Genomic DNA, 25,448 nt, shown 5'->3' on the forward strand with positions numbered 1-25,448 from the left:
CGCTTGCTTCTAAGGACACGGGGCAAAATCGAGCGTGTGCGGCCAAGCCTCGTAGGCGCGCTATTTCACCAAGGAGGTGAGTGTACGGTCGCTGCGACAAATTACTCTGTTATTTCCACACATAACCCTTTACGGGACAGGTGAAGGGACCATCTCAGGCCTAATTCTTCAATGCAAATCTCTCTTAATGCATGGCCCAAGGAGGAACTCAGGCCTAGATGAAAACGTTTCCAATGAACTTAAATAGTGACAGACTGTATGAAGGTAACGTACGGCGGGGTGGGGGGAAGAACCCCAGCACCACGGAAGCAGATACGACAAGCCATTGTTATACCATTACAAACAAAACCCAAAAAGTGCAGTTTGTCAAAGAAACTGGGGGCAAAGTGGAACCTCTCCTGAAACCAACTTGGAGATGAGTGATCAACCCTCTCGCCCAGAAGCAGTCGACAGGCAGGGCGAGTTCTCAGGAGGATACAGAGTCCTCCTGCCCGTGTCCGCTGGGGTCAGGAACACTGTCCGCAGTCCCATCCAGAAAGGATGCGATTTGGAAACCACGAACCACCAAATACCTTACAGTTTTGCTAATGTTATGACCGTCAGGAAAGCCCCAGTGCCCTGCCTCGTGGTGGCATCCCAGGTACAACCAGGAAGATGCTTGGGCTGACTCAGACCTGGGCCTCTGGCCAATAAACCGAGGTCAAGGACAGAGTGGGGGCCAGGCCCGGGGATGTGGGTGGACACGGCAGGTCCTATCAAGCCAGTTGCCACTGGACCTGTCTGTACTCCTGCAACTTTCAACTCACATATATGTTCAAGATTGAGATTCAACAGACGCTGGTGAAGAGTCCAGGGTCTTAAAAGAGAACACCCCTGATTATTCATGCAGGCTCAACATTTTCAGGGACCTCTGTCCATAAGAGTGTCACAGAGTTTTAAAGTTCTATGTAAATTTGCCAGAAAGATCTGTCCGATTCCATTCTAGAGGACTCCACCACCAGTGTGCTTACATGGCACTCACTCTCCATCTTTCCTTCTGGGGTTCCCCGCACACCCTGAGAACCACTGCCTATGCCCCAGCAGGGCCAGGCCAAGAGCAAGACCGCCACTGACCCGGTTCCATCCTGGGCACTGCAGTTGACATCGGCGCCATATTCAAGGAGGTGTCGTACGATGTTGAGCCAACCTCTTGCACAAGCCTCGTGCAGGGACAGTAACCCGCGTTGTCGCGGTGGTTCACATCACAAATCTTGTTCTCCAGGCAGTACAAGACCGCTTCCTACGGGGAGAGGAGAGGAGAGGAGAGGAGATACCATCAGACAACCATACAGTGAACCTTGTAAGGGTGACCTCCCCATAGCTTGGCGGTGCCCACTTTCAAAGGCATACATCCTTGGGGCCAAAAGCCCACCATGGCGCGGGCAGGCGGCAGGCACCTTGGTGGTGGGCAAGAGTGTGTGAGAAGGGCTTGGAGATGCAGACAGTGTTGTCTAAGGCTCTGCTGCACCAGTGGCCTGGCCATGGGCAAGTTACCCTTGAACTTCTCCAAGCTTCCACAGGGCTGCTGAGAGGACGCATTCGGATAGCGATGAAAGCCCTCAGCCCAGGGGCCGACGTGACCAGTACAGAGGTGTCACGGCTGCTAACATCTTAGATGACACATTGCCAAGCACAGACCATTCTCACTTGATGGGTCTGTTCAGTCAGTGGCAGTGGACGATAACACAAGTTTAGATAAAAGTATGGATGACCAACACTTAAAGAGAGCTTAAATCAGCCGGAGAACATTCCCCAGCTTAGAGAAGCAGGGACACCCAGGTCAGCTACATACTTGCGCCCCCTGTTAAGACCCCAAATAAGAACCTGGGCCTCAGATGCTCTTGTCTGTATGTTAAGTGGAGTTAAAGAGAAGCTCTCTCCCTCCATCCTCGAGGAATGACACAAAATGCCTCCAATAACCCCACCCTCTATTTTGCCTCCCTCCACCCTCTCGAGTAAATATGAAAATTTTAGACTGATTCTGCCCCAAGTTAATGACAGGAACCTGATACACCACAGGCTGCAACCTCCACATTTCAAGAATCAAATAAAACGTTCACCCCCACCTCCGGAGATGTTCTGTGTCAACACTGTGCATTAGAATCACTGTTATTAACCTTCTTTCTTTGGCTTGTTAAAATATTAATATGAACCACTCCCAGTAAGCAGAGCAGGAATTTATTCAATGTTTTATTACCTTAAGAAAGCTTTCAGACACATCGAAAGCATTTGCCACCAGAAAACACGTTATACTGTTTATACTGGGTAAGTCGTGCCCAGCAGAGAGCCGTCAGGTTCTGAGAGCTGGGAGTAGGCAGAACGTGCATGTGGCCCAACACATGGTCTGTTGGGTAAGGGGGGATGGGATGGGGTCAGAACAGGCCTCCTTGTGACATCTCTCAGGTAACTCATCTGTTAAACCTAAAACGGGGATCATTCTAGCCGCCCATAAGTGCGAGATGGGTTCTGTAAAACCTTTTATGCCCTTTGGAGGACACGCCAATCAAAGGTGACCACTCACTTGGGAGCGAACTAGAATGTTCCATTTGCTTACCACGTGAACCCAATGGGGCATGCTGGTAAACCTGGCCATCGGTGCCCTGTTACTTCAGGTCACTGCAGCAGCTCCCTTCCAAAACAAGAGGAGGAAGAGAAAAGGCACGCCCACGAATGCGTTTCTCCGTTTACATCCCAACCTGCCAGAAAGCCCACAATCCTCTGGGCTCCCAGGCCACCTGCCCCGAGCCCTGGTATCCAGGATACCGCATGAAGCTGCTGCTCTTTTAGCAGGCCCTCACTAGCCAGACTTGAGTGGACGGCTGCAAGCTAATGAGTTGTGTGCCCCAGCCAGGGAGAGGCCCTGTCACGTGGCTCTGGGATCAGGTCTGAACGCCACCAACTGCTGTGCACACATCAATTTACTCAACCCAGGGTTTATTTGCTGTGACAATCATGGCCTTCACCTGGAAACCTTCATCACTACTAGGGCAGATTCAAGGGTACCTAGAAATGAAAGGCCGTCCAAGCTGATGGGTAAGTCAACTCTCTTCTCCTGGAAGATGGCAGCAGAGGCAGCAGTAGCCCCACGGCCAGGTCAGACTTTTTGCCACGGGCTGTCCTAACTCAACCACGTTGATCCCACTATTTACACAGTGCTTTTCATTTCCCCAGATGAGGACGTCTTCTGTCACCCACAGTAACCCAGGAGCTACCAGGAAAGGAAGGTAGTACTATCCTCATTCAACACTTGGAAACTGAGGCCCAGAGATATTAAACCCCAAGTTCAATTAACATGAAGTACTAGACCTATAACTCAAGTCTTTGGTACCTGGTTAGCTGGGAAGATTCAAAAGGCCCAAGAGGGCCCCAGTTAGAGGGATGCAATCCAGCTGTGACGAGCATCCCACAGGCCTTCTCTGTTGGGGGTCAAGTGGGCTAACTACACTCTCCTAGCTAGGAGGGTGATGGCCTCTAAATGGATGGCAACCATCGCCACCAACACTTTCTCTAACTGAAAGGTGAAGAGGCGGGGCGAGTCTGTCGAGGCAACACATTCCTTGGTTTATTTTCTCCGCTAGAAATAAACGGGAGTGTCTGAAGGGCAGCCCAGCCATTCCCAAGCAAAGTCAAACTGCTTTTGTCGGACAGCTCTCTGTTCAGCGGCTATAAGCCGAATGCCATTACCCGCAAAATGTAACCATAAAGGCCATAAGCCCGACGTTGTGAGTTAATTAAATGCCTCATTAACTTTTTAAAAAACATGACTTATTCAGTTCATAGAAAATTTAACCATCACCGCTAAAGGCACAAGCATGTGGTTGCACACTAGCGTTTTAGCCTAAGAAATAGAAGCCTTTTTCCCAGGAGGGAAAGGTTTGAGGTCTTTGGCCACGCAAGTGATCTATTTAACGCGGATCTGAAGCCAGAGTGTGTTTCTAAACTTCCAGAACCACATTATCATGACATAAAGCTCAGACAGCCTTTATACTGCACATGGTATCTTTGGCTAAGCAGAAGAAAATAACCAAGAATGCTGAAGACAAAACTTCAGGAAAACCCTCCCAAACCACACCCTTATCTGCTTAAGCAAACTGTCCTTCAATTTGAAAAGGTTGAAGCTGCCACATCTCCCAACTGGGCCATCATCCCAACATTTAAAATTCTGCCCAGAGAAATCCCAGAAAGCTGGATTCAAAGTTGAAAGCGTTCATCTACTTGTCACAATGTTCAGCATCAACACTGGTGATCTGTGGAATCTACATATTGAAATTTACATTTGAAGAAAAAAACAAATCCGACCGTAAACATTCCCAAGGCTTCCTGTGCAATCAAAGGCCAGGTAGCCTAAAAAAGGATGGATCAAGTGCCCCTTGGTCCAGGCCTCAGAGCCACCAAACCAAAATGGAAACTGTCTTAGAGGACCAACGAGGGTCTTTTGACGTCTCTGGTCCCAAAGGGAGGCTGCTGGAAATGATGCCAAGTTCACAGGTGGGGCTCGGAGCCCCGCCCCTCCACGGCGGGTGCAGCAGCACCCCGCCCCCCCATCTCCAGCATTTGCTGGAAGCGGGAGTCTACTTTCTCAACCCTAACCCAAAAGTTGGGGTTAGGGGTCTCCCCCCCACCTCCAGCGTTTGCTGGAAGCAAGGAGACTATTTTCTCAACCACGGGGGGTCTAGCTCAACACTATGTGCAACAACTGCTCTGTCCTCCTAGGCGCCCGCTCTCAGCTCTTGGGAAACCAACTGGGTGCTCCTTGGACTTCACCTGCAAGTAACTGCGCTAATTACCAGAAAGTGCTCTCTAGCTAATGGAGAGGTCTCCAAGAGACGTGTAGATATAAACAACAGCACATTCAACCCACAACAACAACAAAAAACACCCCCAAACTAAGCATAGCCCTAGTGCTTCCAACTTCCCACCCACAGTCATGCCTTAGGGCCAAGGCAGGCACACTTCCAAGGGCTCACGGCACTATGGACCGGGGTGGGGGGACACGACGGGAGACGGGGGACAGGGGCACAGAGCTGGCTGAGGGTGTGGGCGCCAGGGCTCCGGGCCAGCCTGGATCCTGCCACCCCAGTGCTCAGCCACACCTCCACGCTCAGCCTGCTGCACCGCGTTTTACTGTCACCATTCAACTCCCAGAGGGCTGGTGCCAGCACAGAAAAATGCCTTTGCCCTGTGGGCTATTACATCACAATTGCTACTGACAAGTATGGTGGGGGAACTGCACAGGGCAGAGAGAGTCATCTGTCTCACAGAGGTTTTGAACTGTCAAAAGGGCAATTCCAGTGTGAGCCAGTCTTGCTGAGGAGCGTGGTGGGCTGTGGAGCACTGCTGGATTGCTACCTGTACGGGTATCAGCTAACCCCTCTGAGGCTCAGTTTCCTCATCCGAGAGTGGGCTAGTACGCGTTACTCCCAAGTGAAGATGTTAACAGGGTGAAAGGAGTTACTACAGATCACACGGGCTTAGGCAGATATCAGCTATCTTTCTATGTTGCTCTAGCAATAGAGGCCATCACTGTCATCAGCCGTGCTGGGTTGGGATACAGCAGTGTGGACAGGGAGTTTTGTGCAAGGCTCAACCCCTGCTCCCCGCCCATCAGCCCTCGGCTCCCGTGCCCTCTCAGAAAGAGACTGCTCAGGTCTGCCCCACTCCCACCCCTGCTCTGCACAGACACTTCCCACCCGCTACCCCACAGGGGCATCACTCTGCCCCAAACAGCACAAGTTAGTAGAGCTAATAACTACTCTCCTTCTTGCTATTCAGAATCCAAAAGGGCTCATTAAAATTCCCCTGGTCGCCAAGCCCTGGGTTAGGTCAGATTTTATATCAGAGATAAGTGAGCCAGACTGGCCTAAGCAGCCTGCCTGCCTGAACGGGAACGGAACATCAGAGAGGCCTGCCTTTCTTTTCACACCACGACTGAACAAGCCACCAAAGAGCCCGCAGTGTGAGCGGGGCCAACGCAAACACCCTGCTGGAACACCCAGCCCAGCCCGCCACGTGGAGGGGGCTGGGCTCTGAGACCCGCCCCCCATCCCCAGCCAGTGTGTCCCCCACCCAAGGAGCAGCAGCCAGCGGATCCTGATCCGGGGCACCCACAAGGATGCTCACCTCGTAGCCAAGCCGGGAGGCCTGCTGTAGGAGGGTCTCACCCGCGTTCATATTGACAATAAGTCTCCGCGCTTCCGGTGGCATCGGGCGGGACTGGGTGGTCTCTGGAGGGGAGCTTGACCATGTCAGCTGCGAGGCCTGGGAAGCTGGTAACAATTGCTGCAAACAGTCCAAGGGCTTCTGGTCCTGCTTGGCCGGCGAAAGATCATAGTCAGAACTGGGCTCAGGCCGCTTTCAAAATCTCTGGACGGTCACCTATCACGAAACCAGGCAGCGCACACATTTCAGGCTGTCCTTCCTCCACCCGGCTGGTTCGCCTCCTCCCTGAGTTACAAACCTGAGTGGAGGAAAGCACTTTTCCTCCTCTCTGTCTGGGGGAGGCGGGGTGCGAGGAAGGGGTTGCATTTTTACTAGCTGGAAACTTCACCACCACCCAGGAGACACGTCCCCTAGGAAGGGGCAGGGACGTTTTGGGGGGAGGGGTTCAGGAAAAGGAAAGCTTTGTCCCCAGAAGCAGAGAAGCAGGCAGGCGGGATGTGCCTGCATGGGCCCGGGGGGCGGGGGAGAGCCAGGGGCAAGAGGTACCTTGCCATCCGCATTGTCCACCTAGGAGTCCCCTGGCAGCGGCAAGCCCCGCCTGGGCTCCTGAGGGATCAAATGCTTGGTTTTGCACGGTCGCTTCCCGGATGGTTTCTCGCTGTTGTCGGTGTATTTCTGCGGCAGGGGCGAAGGCTGCCGATCCATTTCTTCGTCCATGCACAGCACATCTGTCAGGGGGAGAAGCAGCGGGCGTTACACAGTTGTAGCCGGTGAGGAAAGAAAAGCCCATTGTTAGCACTGATCGTTGGAGCAGCTTCAGTTTTTAAAGATATACCAATTATGTTTTCAAAGCGCTAATATTTTAATCATCCCACATTCAACCGGCAAATAGGCTAACCCACGAAACGCCAAATGGCAAGTCGCTTCAAAGGGCCGCAAGAGAGGGCAGAAGCCAGCCCTTCGTGCGCTCCCGTCCCCACCCGTGGGGGGCCTGGGTGCTCGGGACAGGGCGACTGGGGACAGCCTGAGGCTGGAATGAGGGCACTGACAAGCGCCCGGGGTCACCCAAGACTTCCCTTCCTGCCCAGCCGCGGGCTGGGTGATGAGGAGCAGCCCAGGAAGTCGAGCTCCCGCCTCACTGTCCATTCCATAAGGAAGTGTGCAGGCTGAAAGGACCTCAGGAAGAAAACTCCCCGCTCGCCACACGCTACTCTTGTCAACTTGGATGGCCCTCAGGTCCCCTCCAGGGCCGTTTCCCACAGAGGGTGGGTGATCCACCCTCCAGGAGCGCCCCCCGCCCCGTGCGTACCTTGTTCATTGTCACTGCATTTAAGGGACTCCTCCAACCAGCTTCTGTTGCTTTTGGCCTCTGCTCTTTTCCTGCCAGGTTTCTCTTCGGAGATGCTATTGCCCTGGGGGGTGACCGCAGGCTGGACCGCCTGGGTCACTTCCTTCCTGCCCTGCCGGCCAGGTTTGCTCTCTGCTCCCGCCGTTCTCTAAGGTGCAGCAAGCGGCGCTGCTTTCTGGGATGGAGCCCTGTTAATTCAATGCACACCTCAGGTTGGTCAGCTCACTATAATGTGGCTCTTCTAAGTGGTTAGAGGAACTGTTTGTCATTTCCCTCTCAGGCCAGTCAGCTAATGGAGAAATAACTACAAATTAATGAAGAAGCCCCCCAGGGCGGGGGGGGGAACAAACTGTCTTACACATCACTAACAGGGGTGGGGGAGGGGAGAGGTGTGGTCACTGTGTTGGCTGGAACTTGTCACCAAGTCTCGGGAGGGGGCCTATTTGCCTTTGGCCACCTTTGGGCTCCAGCCCCGCCACCTGGCTTTGGGGGGTTGGGGGGTGGGATGGGGTTGGGGGGTGGGGAGGTGTGAGTGGCTCCCCCCAGGGATCCAGGGTGGGACTGCAACTTTCCACTGCTCCGCTCCAGGACTTCCGTAGGGTGCCCTGCGGGCCCGAAGCCAAACCGAGCTCACCTTTGGAGACCCGTCTCCGCTTGGCTTTCAGCAGAGAGTCCTCCGGGAGCACAGTGGTCTCAGTGTGGTTCCTATCGCCAGAGACCTTGCGCTTTCTGTTCAGCCGGAGGGTGGGGCTGCGTGACGCGTCCGGGGCCGCCTGGTCGGCGGGGGACTCTCTGGGGGGCTCCGTGTCCATGTCCTCAGGAAGATCACTGTCTTCTGGGGCTTCAAAGCGGTCAGGTTTGCTTCCATCAAAACACTCCCCTAGGGGAGGGGAGACAACCCGGAAAGGAGGGAACAAAGGTCACCAGGAGCAGGCAGGACCCCCACGCCCAAGGCAATCTGCTACCAACAGACCACCCCCCTTTGGAGACCAGGGGCCTCACACGCCGGAAGCACAAAACCCTCAGAAAGACGTCCCAAAGGAAGGACAGCTGAACACAACCAGCAAAGAAAGCAGAAAATGAGGCGCGTAGCCCACTCACAATCCATCCTTCAAGGGTCAAGGTGAGGCATCTACACCATCCGTCTATAGGCATGTGAGATCACTCCCTAACTGCTTAACTCTCCAAGGTGGCTTACTTTTAAAGGGGGGGTGAGTGACCTCACAGTAAGATCCAACCAATCAGGGCAGAGCTACAAGGGGGGGTGAGTGACCCCACAGTAAAATCCAACCAATCAGGGCAGAGCTACAAATGACTATGGAAACAGCTGCTAGTCAACAAAAAAGGCTGATGTCATCAAGAGACCAAATAGCCCCCAACTGCCATCTACACAGACATAGCACCAATGTTCACTTGGGTCAGCAGGGGCAAGGGTGAAGAAAAAGGGTAGGGAAAGAATGGTGGGAGGCTGGGAAGCTGGGGAGACCAAGGCAAGAGGAGCCTGGCAAAGGGAAAGGAAAGGCTTCCTGGTGCACACACAAGGGTCAAGGGCAATTTCAAAGAACTCAACCAGATTGCTACAAGTCCGTCTGTCCTCTTTCCACACCCGTGGGGGGAAAAGCATTTCACTGCCATCGAGGGGCTGCTCCTATTTCCTGTCTAGGAAGAAGGCCCTCAGTGACACCAGTCACCCACCTGGCACGTCTCCACGCCTTCCTTCCCAGGCAACAAGCATCTAAGGACATTTCAAAGACAAGACTCCAACCCCCTTCATGGGGGGTGGGGGGTGGGGGGGTGGCGGGCAGGGCTGAACTGCTCACACCCCAGCTCCGCCTGTGTTGCTCCTGCCCCCCTGCTCAATCTAGCATCCACTTGGGGCTTTTCCTCCAATCACCCCAGCCTAACATCACTCCTCACTTTTGCTCTAGCCAAAGAAACAGTTCAACTGCTTTGCTAGTCACATTGTTTCTAACACACAAATAATTCCATAATGATCACTGTGCTGTTAAAGAGTTCCCCGAAGATGACCCTGTGTCCATCACCGGCCGGGGGTGGGGGTGGGTGTATGAGTTTGGTACTTCATTAACACCTGAGCTAAGCTCCCACAGCCCGTTTTTCTAGATGAAATCATGGACACACCCCTCACATGCTGCTCGCATTCCTCCTCCTCTCCCTAGACCACTTCAAGTATCACTCCCACTTCTGCCCAGCCGGCTGGTCCCCTGATCAGCCTCTCTTGGGGGGCATTCCCAGCATTTAATGGCAGCCAGTTGTGGGGATGAACCTCACCCTGGCCTGGGCTAGCCTGACCTGTGTTCTCAATGGTGGAACACACTTCGCTTTTCTCCAAGGGTATCCCAAGGTGGGAGAGATCCCCATCTACTCTTGCCGGAATGGTGGAATCACCCCAACCGCGAGGGTCTCCTGTCATGGCAGCAGGAGAAACCCCAAACTCCTGGCCTGTGCTTACAGGTGATGCAGCCCAGGCTACCACAGGCCCGGTGAAGACGGCGTGCTGCAACTCTCACTCCGGCTGCTCTGTGACCCTCTTAAACACTCGGGCAGGAATGGCGCCGCTTTACAACTCGGCCCCCTTCACTTGTAAAGTGGGAATGTTATTGCTAGCCTCCCTCCAGGGTGGGCTTCATAATCACGGGCCGGGCTCAGCACAGAGAAAGGCTGGAAAAATCCCTTTAACCAAAAGATGCCAAGACTTTCAGACCAGCCTGAATCTCAGGCCTGAAATGTAGGAAATTTTAAGAGGTGAGCCCTGCTGGTTACACCATTGGACTTCTCTGGTCCAATCAGCCTTCCCTAAAAGCTCCGTGGGAGGGGATCCATGGAGGAATGGAAGGGCTACCTTAAGAACCCCCATGTCCAATTTGAAAGTTTCTTTTCCCAAACTAGGTCCATCCACCCTTCCCCCAACCCCGGAGCCTTTTAGGGCAAAGATCTCAATTCCCCTCAGCTAAGGCCCCCCAAGACCTTACGCTAGTGTGACCTTACCCAGGCCAGTAATAACCCTGAAGGACGCCCACCCCGACTGCCCAAGATACCCATGGCCACCAGCTATGGGGTAGAGGCTCCGTGTCACTTGGAGCTTCTCAAAGACTGTTCTAACCACGACCCACAGGAGGATGACCCTTGAGGGCAAAGGAGATGGGGAGATAAATAGATACACGGGGATCCTAACCATCAGGCTTTGCCATCATTGCTACTTTTGGCCCTTCTAAAAGTGGGAAGCCATGTGCCCTTGGTCACCCAGTCTAAGCAAGATGTGCACGTGGTCCCTGCAGCATGGTCCTATGACTCACAGCACATATATCCCAAATTCATTATGGTTGTACCAATAGCATCACCTCACAGAAGCATCACCACAGCAACATTTACAAGTCACTGTGGCAACAAAGCACCCTCACCACTGTTGAGCCATGCCCAGTGAGGCCTAAACAAGGTGAGGGTTCTGAGTCGCTGCAAGGCTCCCCAGGATTAAAATCCCCTTCTCTGTAGCTTAAGTATAATAGCACCTCCAGTCAGGGCTAACCTTGTTCAAAGTTACACCCGCTACAGAAGGAGTGCAGGGGATCTCTGTTCCAAAGTAGTTTACAAACATGCAGGTGCTCAGCTGGAAGAGTTCCCTGAGCAAAGAAGTTTCATGAAGCCTCTTGACTGAGGCTTCCTCCAGCTCCTGGCCAGGCACTGCCACTGAGCAGGTCCTAGGCCTGTCCCAGCCAAGTGCTTGGCAAGGGAGATGGTTACTCCAAGTTTGAGAAGGAAGGGACCAATGCCTCCTTGCCCCGCCCCATCTTCAAATGCCACTGAGGGTTCCTAGTGATGAACTTCCAAGTCTGAGGAACCTCCAAACTCATTTGGTGAACTTCCAAAATAAAAATTTCACTCAGCCACCCATGTGATCATAAAGAATAAATGAGTATCTCAGCCACTGTGTTTTCAAGTTAATTTCTTTTTTAAACAAGCCCCTAGCAACAAGATGCACCCGCACCAGGACAACCAGGGCTGCGCAAACAGCACCCACCACCTTGGAAGCTCCTGGGCCCTCCATGGGTAGGGGCTGCCTCAGAGGGGGGAAGGCATCTTGACTTTTTTTTTTTTTTTGCGGTACGCGGACCTCTCACTGTCATGGCCTCTCCCGTCGCGGAGCACAGGCTCCGGACGCGCAGGCTCAGCGGCCATGGCTCACGGGCCCAGCCGCTCCGCGGCATGTGGGATCCTCCCGGACTGGGGCACGAACCCGTGTCCCCTGCATCGGCAGGTGGACTCTCAACCATTGTGCCACCAGGGAAGCCCCGAAGGCATCTTGAAGGCATCCTGGACCCTCTCTGTGACCCCTGCCCGCCCCAAATCCCCGCCCCAGCTCCCATGTGCTCACAGCTCGGCTCTCGGCCACACCGACACCCATGAGAAGGACCTGAGCCCATATCAGCTCAAGACATGATGGCCCAAGAACAAGAAGGCCCATTCATATCCAGCTGAATGGAATGAACACCTGCTGGGCCTTGGACGTGGAGGCCGCAGTAAGAACAGTGGCCCCTTCAGGTGACTCTCCAATAAAAGGAATCAGGGCTCCTCAGAGAAATGACTGATTCTAGGACTGGGGCAGGAAATACACAAAATGAGCCTGGAGCACCTTGTGGTACCAGAAAGTCAGGAAGTGTTAAACACACACACAAACATGCATGCTAAACACATATACACACAGATACACAGACACACACAAACTCACACACCCCAAAGGGAGTATGTCAAAGGAGCACAGGCGCCAAAAGCAAAAGCTCCCAATGGCCAAAGCTGGAACAATTCAAACAACAAAATAAAGTAGTATTGGATTATAACCCAAAGGATAAAATAGATATCCACGAGTCTATACTGATATAAATAAATATCAATAATTGAATAAATTAATATTTGGGGGGAAATAGACAACGCTGCGTGGAAGAATTCCAAATACTTTATGTACATACTCTGTCCTCAAGGAGGTGGATCATAACTCTCCACTCTTTGGGTTTGTGCTTCACATAGTGACTTCCTTCCATCAAGTGTAGTGTGGAAGGGGTGGAGGAGTGACTTTTCAGTGGAGAAATCTGAGACACGACCTCAGCCAGGTTATCAAGGTCAACATCAACAGTCAAATCACGTTGATAGCATGTACCCTTGATAAGATGTTATAAAAAAGGCACTTTATCTGGTTGTCCTCCCAATAAACCATAATCCCAGTCTTACCATGAGAAAAGCATTGGACAGTTTACATTAGTGAGGTATGCTACAAAACACTTGATCACTGCTCCTCAAAACCGTCAAGGTTGGGGCTTCCCTGGTGGCGCAGTGGTTGAGAGTCCACCTGCTAATGCAGGGGACACGGGTTCGAGCACTGGCCTGGGAAGATCCCACATGCCAGGGAGCAACTAAGCCCGTGAGCCACAACTACTGAGCCCATGTGCTGCAACTACGGAGGCCCAGGCGCCTACAGCCCGTGCTCCACAACGAGAGAGGCCACTTCAATCAGAGGCCGGTGCACTGCAACGAAGAGTAACCCCCGCTCTCCGCAACTAGAGAAAGCCCGCGCGCAGCAACGAACACCCAACACAGCCATAAATAAATAAATAAATAAATAAATAAATAAATAAATAAATAACTGTCAAGGTTATCAAAAACAAGAAAAGCCTGAGAAACTACCACAGCCCAGAGGAGCCTAAGGGGGCTTGATAACTAAATGTAATGTGGTGTCCTGGATGGAAGCCTGAAATGGAATTAAGGACATTAGGCAAAAGCCAAGGGAATCTGAATAAAGTACAGACTCTGGTTAATATTATTGTATTAATATTGGCTCATTAATTGTAAAAAAGGTACCACACTAGTGTACGGTGTCAATAATAGAGGAAATTGGGAATGAGATATATAAGAACTCTGTATTATCCCCTTAATTTTTCTGTATATCTAAAACCATTCTAAAATAGATATAGTCTATTAGATAAAACAAAAAAGGTAATGATGATTTGATTGTGACATCAGAGTAGTGATACTTTGAGATATCTATAAAACTGCCTTAGGAAATTGTCTGTGATATCTGCTGGGGATATAGTCACAGGTACTCCTAATATTATTGTGGTTTGTTGTCTGCATTTAGATTTAAAGGACATGCTAAATACTAAATTGCAGTTAGAGGATAGTGACATTAAAGATGTAATATTCCCATCCAGATTCCACATACACTTTGATACATATTAAGAATCCCCTGCTCTTTGGTGAGGTCTAATTTTATGAAAGTGAAACACAGAGAGATGAATTAGGTTGTTCCAGCTTTTAAAAAGCCCGCATTCTAGGGTCAAGAATTCTTACTGAGCCTTGTTGAAACTGTTTGCTACACTACCTCCTAATTTTGGAACTGCTAAACAGAGAGTTGGGAAGGCTTCCTAGAGTAAAAGTACTGCCTTGGCCTTGTGCAATTATACTGTTTAGGTTGCTGGACAAATCCAAGGATAAAACTGGCCTGGACCTAGTGATGGGCAATTCCAAAAGCAAGCTGAATGTGAGAAGTTCACTCACAGAGAACCCTAGTGTCAAAGAGCCTCTCTACTTGGGAATGGCTCAACACTGGGAAAATAAACCCTGGTTCAGCTGTAAAGAGAGCACATCCTTGGCCTTTTTTCCCCCTTAAATCCGGAAACTGATGATCTGGTCAGCTTAGGAGAGGGACGGAGGGAAGGAGGGAGGGAGGAAGATGAGAGAGAGAGAGAAACCTGTTAAGAGCTGGTGCCAATTTAAAGAGAGAAGGAAAAGGCTTATTATATACGTATATGCTAATATGATTCTTAAAGCCAATTCTGATCAATCCTTCGGGAAAGAAAGAGATGCAGCCATCTGTTAATGTGGCTTCAGCTTCTTTGTTTTCAAATGTTACAGCTGTCACCAGACCAGCCATTCCACTTGGGGCGAGGCCAGGGGGTTAGAGGGGGAACATCTGTCCACTAAGGACACCACTAAACAGCAACAAAATCTTGGGGCGACCCCTCTCTCTTTCCTCGAGTGCTTTCGCTAGCCGGTCCTACTTCCCCACTCCTTTGGGAGTTTCCTGTTTCATTACGTAGGCAAGAGGGCGAGAGGTCCCAGCTTTCCTAATTGTGAGTGGTTTGGCTGGGTGTGTACGTGCGAGTAACTGTGTGTGTGTGTGTGGGGGGGGAAGTGGAGCTCGCTACAAGGGGCTTAGAAAAACTAGTCGCCAATTTAAAATATTTTCGGAGTGTTTGAATGATATCTTAAGAGCTAATCCCACTCTCAAATTCAGCGAAATGAACAATACAGATAAGGAAGATGAAGAGGGTGGAAAACCCACACAGCGGAATGGAGCCGTCCATGCCGCGGGAGTGACAGGGGAGCGCTCAGAGGAAAGGCGCTCTGCAGGGAAAGTCACTCTGGCTCTTCTCTCTCGGTCCACCAGCCGGCGACGCTTCTTCTGTAAAAGCATTCCTAGAAAATAACCCTACAACCGGGAAGGGTAGCGATCGTTGAGCGCAGTTCCCAGGAGCCGGTGCCCGCAGCCGGGAGAGGCCCCTCTCCCCCCGCGGCTGGCGCGGAATGTGGCGATCCGGCCAGGGGCGGGGGATGACTTCCGGCGGCCGGAGCTCAGCGCCGGGAGCAGCTGCTGCAGCTGGCAGGTGGGGTGGGGGCCGGCCGAGCTGACCACACACAGACCCGGCGCGGCGGCACTGCGGCCCCGGGGCAGCCGGCGCCGGGGACATGCGCTGATTCGATCCCTCCGGAGAAGGTAAGCAGCCCGGCTATTATTAGCCTCGGCCACACTGCGCGGTGCTTTCTGCTTGGTTAGTAATGGGGTTTGTAATACAGAGGGAAGAAGGGGAATATCCCTGCCGCCTTCTGCAATGGGAAAAGGAGCAACAACTGAAATTGAAATGTTAATCAGCCAAGTGCTTGAGATTATTGGAGGAGCGGTGTTACTGGGCAAACAAAGAAGGCGGTCAGCCTCTGTAATCTTAAGATAATCAACCATTGCTGTGCTACACTCGCTTAGATATTGAAGAGGATTCCGAATGTAAAATAATTTGAGTTGCACTTTTACGTTGCTACCTTCAACCTTCGCTTGGTTAATTTGTGGTTTGCTAGCAGCAGGTTCTTGTCAGCAGCCTGGAGAAGTAATCGGAAATCTTCCTTCTCCTTTTGCGTTCCTCAGCCTCCTCCCTTTCCAGTTATCAGAATGGGTCTGCACATTTCAACGTCAAACATCCACTTCAATACTGAACCTTTAGAAAGAATCTCAAATTAGAGGAGAAATTTACCTCCTGGAGTTCAGCTTGGGTTGAGCAGCACTTGTCCCCACTTCTCCCTTCATTTACCATCTTCTCTTGTCAATCATCTCACTGATCCCCCCACCCGCCCCGGGGATGCTGTGCTCATTAACAAACCAGCTCTTGTCAGCTCCTGTCCACCACCTGTGTTCCGTGACTGATTTTTCAAGGACCCAGAAAGGGCATTGTCTTATACCACGTTTGGACTGTTATCTGTGTCCTTCCCCAAAATGCATGGCATGAAAAATCCTTTAAGCCCAGTACCAATATGGTTTCCGATAACTCCCTTCATTGTAGTCACTGCAGCTACCAGATGGGTTTCAAGGACAGCAGAATCTATTGGGGTGTGAGAAAGAGGGCTCTACCTACATATTTTGTGCATAAGAATAGGTGGAAGTAGAAATGCAAATGTCAGTCTATCCCGTTTTTCTTGAAGGTTTTTTAGTCCAGCTAGGTTGTGAGACACCTAGCTGGGTAGGGTATGGGGCAAGTCCTCCTGCAAAAGCAAGCAGTGTGTTTGTCCTAGGATTCCCCCAATAACCTCAAAAGAGTTTCCAGAGAGACTTTTCCCACAGGCAGTCAGAAAGCCAGGGGAGGTGGCCAAGGTAAACCTCAGGTTATTTGGGCATCCTCAAGTTAGTCTCCCCTTTTAGGGGTTCTGACCTAGGATTTCCCCACAGACGCTTTGCTCCTGAGCTCAAGTACCCATTCTTGTTGCTCACCTAGGGATGTACAATTGAATGATATTCTGTGAAATGGTGAAGATTGCTATGGTGGGGATTGCAAATGTGCCACTTCACCAACAGAGAACAGTTGTAATAAGCCAGACTGTGTGGTGTCTGTGTGCCAATATTCCATTTAAAAAGAGATTTGTTATCTTTAAATCTGAAATTAAAGAGACAGTTTGACTCAAAAGGCCATGGATTTTATTTTAAGAAATTAAAATAGGAGATCAATAAAAAAGAGGGCCAGGGTTTATAGCTAAACTTCTTACTTTTTTTTTTTTTTTTTTTGCGGTACACGGGCCTCTCACTGTTGTGGCCTCTCCCGTTGCGGAGCACAGGCTCCGGACGCGCAGGCTCAGCGGCCATGGCTCACGGGCCCAGTCGCTCCGCGGCATGTGGGATTTCCCCGGACTGGGGCACGAACCCGTGTCCCCTGCATCGGCAGACGGACTCTCAACCACTGCGCCACCAGGGAAGCCCAGATCTTCATTTTTTTTAAGGTCAGTTATTGGAGTTTTATTACTTTCCTTTGGTGGTGTCATATTTGCCTAATTTTTGTGATCCTTGATTCCTTACATTGGTATCTGCATATGTGAATAATTGGGCTCTTCCTCCAGACTTTACTGGGTATTATATTCAGTAGTAGTAGTACATGGGGCTATGAATTAGTTTCCTGGCAGAGAATCAGAGCTTGTATAGGACCTGGCTCTGGACAGGACCCAGAGCCTGTATAGTTCATTGTTTGGGAACCCAAATCAGGCCAGAGTGTGCACTTAATTCCCTGGTCAGGTGAGGGCACTGGTTTTGCCCTGCAGATGGTGGAGGCTGTGTTGTCTGTTCAAGTGCCACTGTATCTAGGGCTGTTTAATGGGCTGTACAGCTTCCCATGTTCTCTGGTTAGGTTCCCCAGTTGGACATGCTGAAGGCTGTATTCAGTGATGAGTAGGGCTATGAATTAGATTTCCTGCCTGGGTGCAGCAGGAGAAGCAGCTCTAAAGCCAGTAAAGCTCTTTGTTGTCTTAACTCAAGCTGATCCACACTCCACGTTCTGTGGCTGAACAAGGCCACTGGCTTGGCTTTGCAGACTATCAGCTCTGCCTATACCCTTCTCTAGGTTTGAGCACTGCTGGGCCGCACAGTTTCTAGGAGTTGTCACCAATCCTTCTAGTCAGATGGGCCAGGAAGACACTCTCCACAGCAGATGGGATGGGACTAGTCCCAGTTCCTTTGCCTGGGTGGGATGAGGAGGGGCCGCCCCAGGCTACTCTTAATTTCTCAAACAGGCTCCCCAGTTGGGAGGAGCTGGGAGCTCCTCTCAGCCTTGGATATGAATTCATCTCCGTGCCTGTGCATGGTACCGGATCCCTCCACACTTGATACTGGCTCTGCTTTGTACCAGAGCCAGTGATGAGCTCTGGCTGCCTGCCTCTTGGCTGGAGCACGACTGGGCCAAATAGCTTCCAGGATTTATTGCCAGCCCTTTTGGTCAGATGGCCAGAAGACACTGTCCACAGTGGGTGGGCTGTGACTCTGCTCTTTCCCTGGGTATGGTCAAACCAGGTTCAAGGGCCAGATGCGTATCAGGTGGATCTGTACCCTGAGTTCCCTGGTTGTAGTGCCCCGCCAACCTGGCTCTGTAGATAAGCAAAGATGCCCGTTGTGATCCCTACTTGGGCACTGCAGGTATGAATTCCATCTGTCACAATCCATGTGCTGGCTGTTGCATGCCCCTTCCCCCTTCATCACAGTCCAACTTTTAGTGGTCAAACCCTGCAGATTCCCCTGCAATCCCAGTGGAGCAGATTAGAGCAGTGGCTCCCACAAAGCAACCCCAATGCTAGTGGTGGTGCTTGCTGTCCCCCAGTTCTCTTCTCCTACTGGAGGAACCAGAGGTTCACGGGAGACCTCACCCATGGTGCTCCACTGGCCTGGGGGAGGGGCAGTGTGGTCAACGTGTAGCTCCTTCTCTCACCCTTCTAATGCAGTCTGTCTTGGTCTCTGTGGTGCACAGGGGTGCTTCAGCCTCACCTCCATGTTCTAGGATTCTCTCAAATAGTGTCCTGTTTCCAAATAATTGTTAGTTGTTCCTCCTGTGGGGAACGCGGAGCCAGGAATGACCTTGGTGATGTCACCCCACTCTGGGCTTACTTTGACAATATGTGTGTCCTTTATAGCCCAGACATTTCTGGTACTTGAAATGAGGTTCTCCTTTTATTGTTCTCCCTGCTTTAGGACCTAAAATGGGAGCTCTTCCTTAGCACTGGCACAAAGGCTGCTGAGATGACTAGGAAGCAAGTGCCAAGGAGGATAGTGAATCAAAGAACCTTGATTCATGGAAAAGGAATCCCAGAAGGAGCTCTAAACATTACACACTCCAAAGGATTTATTCAGGGTTTTCCAATCGAAATCATTTTTACAAAAAAGAAACAGTTCTCAGACTTCGAGTAGTATACTGCCAAGTATGTGGAAGAACATTGCCAGCAGTTGAGTGGTGTGGTCTGCTTTGAAATATATTCAGTTTTCTTAGGATGGACATATGTCTACTTCAAAGTTACTATTTCTTTCTAGTAATGCTGTCTACAGTAATATATTTGCTTTTGCCAAGTTAAGAAAACAGTGACATCCCTCCCAGGTTCTAAAACAATTACCAGCATAAAAATACATTAAAATTTTTCGCTGATACTTAAGGAAACCAGTACTAGCTAGCATTCCTACTGATGCTAGTATTCAAAGAGAGGCGTGACAAAACCATTAATCTGGAAAACACCGGGTTGGAAAGATGGAGAGAAAGAACTCAAGAGGACTACTTAAGCTGTTGCTTTCTTTACATGTCCCCAAATATGATAATAACCATATAAGCTCCTAAAATAAGTGCAATTTTATGCAAACTTCATAGTATGCCTAGTAGGAGGTAAATTTTTACTTTACTTTATAGTATATTTTTATTTTGGTAAAATGTCCCATAATGTAAAATTTACCATTTTAACCATTTTTAAGTGTATCATTTATTGGTATTAAGTACATTTACAATGTTGAGCAACCATTACCATTATCCATTTTAAGACCTTTCTTATTATCCCAAACAGAAACTGTACGCACTAAACAATAACCCCTTATTTCTCCCCTCCCCTTAGCCTCTGGTTAACTCTATTCTATTTTCTGGGTTTATAATTTGCCTATTCTAACTACCTCATATAAGTGGAATCATACAATAGTTGTCCTTTTGTGTCTGGCTTCTTTCACTTAACATAATGTTTTCAAAGTTTATGCATGTTATAGCACGTAGCAGCATTTCATTCCTTTTTAAAGCCATACAATGTATAGTGATTTTTAGTTGCAAAACACTTTTAGTACATTGTGTTTCTATTATATTAATGATATCTAGCATATATCACTACCATATTGCCTTTAGTAGATGCCCAGTAATGTGTACTATGAGTGAGCCATAATTTCATTCAGTCAAAACCCATTGATAAACATTTATTAAGTTCCAAACAGTTTTATGATTTCAAGAAATGTGGTAATGGACATAGAGGTTCATGTCTTTATGTACTGGAGCCTTTACTTTTGATGGAAGAATTCTTGGAGTGGCATGGAATGGTATTTTGGGGTCAGAGATTATGCAGAAACATTTATAATTTGAATACATACATTGACTATAAAAACCATCAACTTCTTCAACAGATAATATTCCTGTATTTTATGTAACCATTTATGACTATGTTAAAAATGAATGCAAGTAATATAAGGGAATCCACTTAATGTGATTTGAGCAAGGAAACATTCTCACTTTTTTCATTTCTAGTTCATGGAAGAAAATTCCTATACACAAGTATTGAAATATTTCAAGTCTCTGGATCACACATTTCATCATTTCAAAAATATTACAGAGTACATCACGGATGTCAGTCAAGTCTTGTAACAACAGTGTAGAAAACTAGTAACATTTATAGCTAGTTTTTTTTTAAGCTTCAGCAATGGATCAATTCTCTCCAGCCTAATCTGTAATTTTAATTAGATTAATTTTTAAAATAAAAAAGATTCATTTTTAATTTAAAAGTATTTTTAGTTCATATTTATGTACCTGCATTATGGTAAATCTTTTATTTGGTTGTATTTTTTCTTAGTTTCTCTTTAGAGTATCTTTTAAAATTTATTTTTAAACAGAATAATTAAAGCCCAAAGATGAGAATGTCTCACTTAAGCTAAACTAAAGAATGTTGGAATAGCTGAAGTATGAACACAATTGGCACAACTTTTCACTACCCTCCTTAGAAGAAGACTGTTTTGATTTGCATGGTCCAAGAAAGCAGAAACAGATAACTTGCTGGGGATTGCATCCTGCTTTACTTAAATTAGACATTAACAGGCTAAAAAGGCAAGGATGAAGCAACATGTTTATAACATATTTTTGAAAAGCTACTTAAAGGTGAAGGGGGCTTCCCTGGTGGCGCAGTGGTTGAGAGTCCGCCTGCTGCTGCAGGGGACACGGGTTCGTGCCCCGGTCCGGGAAGATCCCACATGCCACGGAGCGGCTGGGCCTGTGAGCCATGGCCGCTGAGCCTGCGCGTCCGGAGCCTGTGCTCCGCAACGGGAGAGGCCACAACACTGAGAGGCCTGTGTACCGCAAAAAATAAAAAAAGGTGGGGAGGGGGCTTTTTTAAGGATATAGGGGTGAGTGCCTCATAAAAACTGGGAGCTGAAAGAGAGCCTGGCCTCGAAATAGAACTGGTAAGCCATCAGATCTCAGGCATCATCTCTTTTACACACACACAAGCATGCGCACATGCACACACAGGCCGTATCTCCTCTCTGTGTCTCTGTGTGGCTCCCCTGATCTCTGCTCTCTCCAGTCATGTGACAGGAAGGAATGACCTCATGGTCCCCCAGTTCAAAGGACCAGCCCAGGAAGCAAGTAGCATCTTAGAACCCATAACCCAAATCCTGGGAGTGACCATCTTAAAAGCCCAGCCCGTGCCAAGTGCCCGATCAGCTATGACCAGGGACAGAGTCATACACATGGCTGCCTGGATCCAGGAGTAGTGCTCAGAAAAGGGTTAGACAGACCCCCTAGAGTATGCTGCATTTTACCCTCCTAAGACATCAGAGACATAAGGCATTCAGTTCAGTAACAGCTTTTCGAGAGAAAGTCCATCCCAATGAAATTGCCTATAATCAGAAACTGCTGGTTCAAAAAAAGATGCAAATGTCAGAAGAAAACGTTATCTGTGTATCTGGAAGAGTGTACACCAAAATGTGAATAAGGTTACCTGTGGGTAGTTTGATAATGGTGGATCATTTTACCTTCGTTTTGCTCACGTCTATGTGTGTATATAAATACTTTTTACAACAAAGATTTTTTTTTGAGTTAAAAAAAAGGCCATTTGAGAAATATTTGGGGATCTCCCTACAATTATAGAGTTTGGGCATTTGTTGCTCTTGCTTGTTGTAGGTTGGAGCCAGAAAAGGCACCCCAAAGATGGACCAAGGAAGGGAGATGCTGAAGAGAGAAATGTCCAGCAAATCCAGCCAGAGCCTTCTGTTTTCTAAACCTGGTGGAAGGAACTAGAAACGTCGTCCCGCTGGGCCTCGCGTGATCCTCCGTGAGTCAGTGTAACTCTTCTGCGTCAAACTACTAAGATGCTTTTTTAGGACATTAAAGGTTGCTACCCTAGTGTGTTGCTTCCTAGACTGGTATTTTGCACAATACTGGATTTTGGAGTGTGTGAGGAGAGGGGTTCTTTTCACAGATATTATGAATGTAAACATACGCAGGCATATGAAGAATAAGTTTGAAATTCAGACTCCTAGGCCTGGTAGATGCAATTATGTGTTTGGGTAGTGACAAACCCAAATGTCACACCTCCAAGGAGCTCTGAGAAGCCCGCAGTTGAGAAAACCCAGGGCGTGTACTGGGGCCACAGGACAGAATGGTAACCTCAGGGCTGTTGGGGCCATGGTATAGTGCATTTATATCTGAATTGATTATAATAAGTGTGAACAGCAACCAGTTTTATCGCTTCCATAACAGTGAGTCATGTTTATATGGCGCTCTGCAGTGTTCAAAACACTTGTCTAATCCTCTCTCAAGCCCTGGGAGGTAAATAGCATTATGTTCCCCATTTTACAAATGAGGAAGCTGAGGCCCAGAGAGGTTAAATGGCCCGTCTAAAGTCACACAGCTAGTAAATTCAAGAATTGGGTCTGGAACCCAGGTTTCTAACTCCATCTCACGCTGCCCATTCTGCCGCACCAAGACAGCCCAGTAGGTCAAGTCCCAGGCCATCAGGACAGACCAAGTACCCAGTCATCAAAGAACACACACTGCCCAGGTGGACACACCCCTTTCCCGTGGTGTTTGAAGAGACCCTCATTTTTGCCTTCTCTCCAGCCATCTGTTCTCTCCCTGCCTTTCTTGTACGGCCAGAGACCACCAAATAAAACAGGAGGAAGAGCCAGAAGCCATGAATATCATTTATTTTTTATTTTTAAAAAGCCACAATAAAAGTATTTTGATATTTTAAAACCAAATGCATTCTTTATACTGATTAAAACTAGAAGGAAATGGGAAAAATGATTTGCACGATCTTCCACTAAAGGTACTTCTTACACAGTGAGAAGGGTGAGCATCACCTGACCTTAAAAATAATCTTGAAAATCCCAGCAGTTTTCCATAAAGAACATATTACTTATACTGTACCATATCCCCCAAATCCAAAACAGCAATCTCCAGCACCAGAAAAGATCACTTGGTCAGGCAGTAGTTAAGTAGCTGGCTCATGTTTGGAAGCCAAATTGTGTGGGAAAAAAACTACTTTGGTTGAATACAAATATTTGAATTTGCATAAGTTAAATGTAATGCCTATGTGACTCCACTGTATTTGAGGTCTTTCAAAGGACGTGTTAATCTTTATCGTATCAACATTGCAACCCACAATGGCAATGTCCTTTCTTCACTCCTTGAACTAGATGGTTCTTTAGGTGTCTCCTCAGCCACACACCCCTTTCTCTGAGAATGCACATTCCCCAACCAGGTTTACCCTACCTACTGCTGCTCTCTTGGCCACACCTGACTGGCTGATCAGTAGATAGTCTACCCAAGCCAGACCAATCAGGTTTCTCTTCTAACCCAAGCTGGGCCAATCAGCACCTGTGCCCTTGATATTTGGAAGTGGGACACGGAGTTACCACACAGGTCATTAAGGGTCCGGAGCTGAAAGTCTTGATGCAGTTCCCAGCTGGGGTGGCCATTTCTCCCACTGTGTTTGGAGAAACAAAGCCAGTCTTAGAAAGAGATGGCCAGGATAGATAAGCAACAGGTAGAGACAAGAAACCAAGACCCAGGGAATTCCCTGGCAGTCCACCCTGCCCTTTCACTGCCAAGGGCCCGGACTCAATCCCTGGTCAGTTAGCTAGGATCGCATAAGCCACACTGTGTGGCAAAAAAAAAAAAGAAGAAGAATCCAAGACGACCCCCAGAGAGACAGTGCAGCAGACACTACAAGCCCCTTAGTCATTGCCTCCCTCTACTGTATAAGCAGCACGCGAAATGCCCTCATTTCCCAGCCTCCCTTGCAGCTAGACCTGGCTGTGTTGTTCAGTTCTGGCCAGTGACATGCAGGTGAAGGCCCTGGGCAGGGCTTCCCTTCTGGAATTAAAGGCAAGGCTTTGCTAGGAGAAAGTTTTTCTCTTTGTCCCTTTGCATTGTCTCCTTTTCCTCTCCTGGAGCTCGGACTTGGAGCTGGAACAGCCATGTTGGGGATCACCAGGTAACAAGCAAGAGACCAAAGCCAACCTCAAAGGACAATGGAGTGGAATGACATGAAAAGCCTGGGTGGGAGCCTAGTGGCATCACTGTGCTCTGCACTGTACCTGAACTGCCTACCTCTGTACATCCTGTTGTATAAATAAATCAATCCTCTCAGTTTCAGCCACTGTAGTCAGATGTACCTGTTTGTGCTGTGGAGCCAACGACTCAAAAGTTAGTGACTTAAAATGGCAACTATTAGTTCTCATGATTCCAGGCGTCAAGCTGGCCCCTTGTACTGGTCTGGTTGGTTTGTCTGGGGCTAGTTTAGGGTGGCTTCGTGTACATGCCTGCCTGGTCATTGCCAGGCAAGCTGGGTTAGGACAGTGGTTCTCAACTGGGGGCGATTTTGCCACCCAGGGGTCATTTGGCAATGTCTGGACACACTTTGGTTGTTAAACTGGGGTGGGGGTGATCCTATCATCTAGGGGTAGAGGCCAGGGATGCTGCTAAACATCCTGCAGTGCACAGAACAGCTGCCCACAACCAAGACTTATTTGATCCAATATGTCAATAGTACCGAGAATGAGAAACCCTGGTCTAGAAAGGCCTCAGCTGGGACGTCTGATTCTGCCTGGTGTGGTCCCTCATCACCCAGCAAGCCAGACCAGGCCACGTGTGGTGGGTACAGGTTTCCAAGAGCAACAGGAGAGAGAAAGCCCCAAAGCACACTTTTCAAGTCTCCACCTGCCATGTGTTTGCCAACATCTCATCAGACAAAGCAAGCCACATGGCTAGAGTTCATTTGGGAGGGGCTCCAAATTTTTACCATCTACCCACATCCAGGTTTCTGTTATTTAAAGCTGAAGGCAGCGCGCGCGCAGAGCGTTAACGGGCGGGGGCGGGGGTGTGGAGTTGGGAGGACAACTGGGCCTCCTGGTAGCCTCCCTGAGTTCAACCAATCCAGTGAGGAGAAGCCGTGGGCGGGGCGAGCTCCGCTGCCAGAGCGGCGTGAAAAATTTCCCAAGGCAGAGCGAAAACCTTTCCTGAGCGACTGAGCATGCCCGCTGGTGAAAGGTCCAGCCCAACTTTCACCACATCCCAGACAC

The 25,448-nt window shown here is 49.2% G+C and overlaps 1 protein-coding gene, 1 long non-coding RNA gene and 1 pseudogene across 3 annotated transcripts in view; 2 read left to right on the forward strand and 1 right to left on the reverse strand.

Annotated features, from left to right (window-relative positions):
- Positions 1-25,448, forward strand: part of LOC308620762 (centrosomal protein of 78 kDa-like) — a 423,604-nt pseudogene that overhangs the window by 177,169 nt on the left and 220,987 nt on the right. The gene's annotated exons all lie outside the window — the stretch shown is intronic.
- Positions 1,119-6,977, reverse strand: LOC308620216. The gene is made up of 3 exons (XR_014016298.1): positions 6,745-6,977; positions 6,160-6,414; positions 1,119-1,279 (listed from the first exon to the last, which is right to left on the reverse strand). It is a non-coding gene; the product is annotated as an uncharacterized lncRNA (long non-coding RNA).
- LOC308620064 (forkhead-associated domain-containing protein 1-like) overlaps positions 16,567-25,448 on the forward strand; it is a gene marked incomplete at its 3' end in the record, with an annotated part of 152,088 nt that continues 143,206 nt past the window's right edge. The window contains exons 1-2 of the mRNA XM_081239402.1: positions 16,567-17,092; positions 22,045-22,195. The remainder of the gene's footprint in view (positions 17,093-22,044; positions 22,196-25,448) is intronic.

Source organism: Mesoplodon bidens (assembly GCF_964165515.1).
Source record: "Mesoplodon bidens genome assembly, chromosome: 7".
Classification (NCBI taxonomy): domain Eukaryota; kingdom Metazoa; phylum Chordata; class Mammalia; order Artiodactyla; family Ziphiidae; genus Mesoplodon; species Mesoplodon bidens.